The sequence below is a fragment of the Mustelus asterias genome, unplaced genomic scaffold (assembly GCF_964213995.1).
Source record: "Mustelus asterias unplaced genomic scaffold, sMusAst1.hap1.1 HAP1_SCAFFOLD_1845, whole genome shotgun sequence".
In the NCBI taxonomy this organism is placed as follows: Eukaryota; Metazoa; Chordata; class Chondrichthyes; order Carcharhiniformes; family Triakidae; genus Mustelus; species Mustelus asterias.
The window spans coordinates 71,620-74,140 of NW_027591790.1; the positions used below are offsets into that span (position 1 = coordinate 71,620).

The window sequence follows — 2,521 nt, forward strand, 5'->3', positions numbered from 1 at the left end:
GCGCCGCACTGTGGGAGGGTCGGTGCTGAGGGAGCGCCGCACTGTGGGAGGGTCAGTGCTGAGGGAGCGCCGCACTGTGGGAGGGTCAGTGCTGAGGGAGCGCCGCACTGTGGGAGGGTCAGTGCTGAGGGAGCGCCGCACTGTGGGAGGGTCAGTGCTGAGGGAGCGCCGCACTGTGGGAGGGTCGGTGCTGAGAGACGGGGATAAAAGGTAACGGCGGGAGCTCTGGGATGCATATCGCAATTTGCGAAAAACCTTCCATGCCGCCACCGTTGCGGACTCTCCGACGCCGGTGAGGTAAGAACTCCGCTTCCTACTCGTATCCCGTTTATTAACGCACCAACAGTCCACCAAGGCCACCGTTCCTCATTTAACAAGTGGTTTCAATAGAGTTTTCTTTAAAAAAAAAGGGGAGGAACGAGGTGAATCGGGCTGACGGGAAATTAAAAAAAAATTGAAGAGGGAACGAGAGAAAATAATTCTGTTTTTTAAAAAAAAGGAAGGAGTTCGCAGCTGGGAATCTGTCACTTGCACCGAGACGCATCTCTCTCTCTCTCCACGCCTCGCTCGGGGACTCTGCGCCCCCTCCCCGTGACGTTAGCTGTTCCGCAGAATCAATTTGTCCTCTGAACATCGGAAGGAGGCGGCCGGGGAGGCTTCCTCAGTGAAACGCTGGCATCCCTCCAGCGAGATCAGCTTGCAGGATCGCAGGTCGATGCGGACAAGGTTCGGGCAGCGTCGGAACAGGGGGAGGCACTGGTCTGTTAACCGGTTACAGCCTGCGGGACAGAGGGAGGGGGGGGAGAAGGGGTTAGTACCGCAGAGAGGGACACACACGCACAGAGACACATGCGCGCGCACGAACACACACAGGGAGGGGAGGGGAGGGGCAGGGGGAGAGCCACAGGCGAGCAGGGGGGGGGAGCCGCGAGCAGGGGGGGGAGCCGCGAGCAGGGGGGGGGAGCCGCGAGCAGGGGGAGGGAGCCGCGAGCAGGGGGGGGAGCCGCGAGCAGGGGGGGGGAGCCGCGAGCAGGGGGGGGGGAGCCGCGAGCAGGGGGGGGGGAGCCGCGAGCAGGGGGGGGGGAGCCGCGAGCAGGGGGGGGGGAGCCGCGAGCAGGGGGGGGGAGCCGCGAGCAGGGGGGGGGGAGCCGCGAGCAGGGGGGGGGGAGCCGCGAGCAGGGGGGGGGGAGCCGCGAGCAGGGGGGGGGGAGCCGCGAGCAGGGGGGGGGGGAGCCGCGAGCAGGGGGGGGGGAGCCGCGAGCAGGGGGGGGGGGAGCCGCGAGCAGGGGGGGGGGAGCCGCGAGCAGGGGGGGGGGAGCCGCGAGCAGGGGGGGGGGCCGAGCAGGGGGGGGGAGCCGCGAGCAGGGGGGGGGGAGCGCGAGCAGGGGGGGGGAGCCGCGAGCAGGGGGGGGGAGCCGCGAGCAGGGGGGGGAGCCGCGAGCAGGGGGGGAGCCGCGAGCAGGGGGGGGGAGCCGCGAGCAGGGGGGGGAGCCGCGAGCAGGGGGGGGGGAGCCGCGAGCAGGGGGGGGGAGCCGCGAGCAGGGGGGGGGAGCCGCGAGCAGGGGGGGGGAGCCGCGAGCAGGGGGGGGGAGCCGCGAGCAGGGGGGGGGAGCCGCGAGCAGGGGGGGGGGAGCCGCGAGCAGGGGGGGGGGAGCCGCGAGCAGGGGGGGGGGAGCCGCGAGCAGGGGGGGGGAGCGCGAGCAGGGGGGGGGAGGCCGCGAGCAGGGGGGGGGAGCCGCGAGCAGGGGGGGGGGAGCCGCGAGCAGGGGGGGGGAGCCGCGAGCAGGGGGGGGGAGCCGCGAGCAGGGGGGGGGGAGCCGCGAGCAGGGGGGGGGGAGCCGCGAGCAGGGGGGGGGGAGCCGCGAGCAGGGGGGGGGAGCCGCGAGCAGGGGGGGGGGAGCCGCGAGCAGGGGGGGGGAGCCGCGAGCAGGGGGGGGGGAGCCGCGAGCAGGGGGGGGGGAGCCGCGAGCAGGGGGGGGGGAGCCGCGAGCAGGGGGGGGGGAGCGGCGGCAGGGGGGGGGGAGCCGCGAGCAGGGGGGGGGGGAGCCGCGAGCAGGGGGGGGGGAGCCGCGAGCAGGGGGGGGGGGGAGCCGCGAGCAGGGGGGGGGGAGCCGCGAGCAGGGGGGGGAGCCGCGAGCAGGGGGGGGGGGAGCCGCGAGCAGGGGGGGGGGGAGCCGCGAGCAGGGGGGGGGGGGAGCCGCAGCAGGGGGGGGAGGCGCGAGCAGGGGGGGGGGAGCCGCGAGCAGGGGGGGGGAGCCGCGAGCAGGGGGGGAGCCGCGAGCAGGGGGGGGGAGCCGCGAGCAGGGGGGGGGGAGCCGCGAGCAGGGGGGGGGGAGCCGCGAGCAGGGGGGGGAGCCGCGAGCAGGGGGGGGCGTCCCAGAGCCGGGGGGCTTCCCAGGGGGGGCGTCCCAGAGCGGGGGCGTCCCAGAGCGGGGGGGCGTCCCGAGCGGGGCTGGGTTTACCTGACAGGTTGATGTGGGCCAGGTTATCGCGGAGTTGGGAATTAGCAGCGGTCAGCAGG

General features: G+C 74.9%; 1 long non-coding RNA gene across 1 annotated transcript; it reads right to left on the reverse strand.

Annotated features, from left to right (window-relative positions):
- Positions 1-310: 310 nt before the first annotated feature.
- Positions 311-2,521, reverse strand: LOC144488759 (uncharacterized). The gene is made up of 2 exons (XR_013496651.1): positions 2,463-2,521; positions 311-779 (listed from the first exon to the last, which is right to left on the reverse strand). It is a non-coding gene; the product is annotated as an uncharacterized LOC144488759 (long non-coding RNA).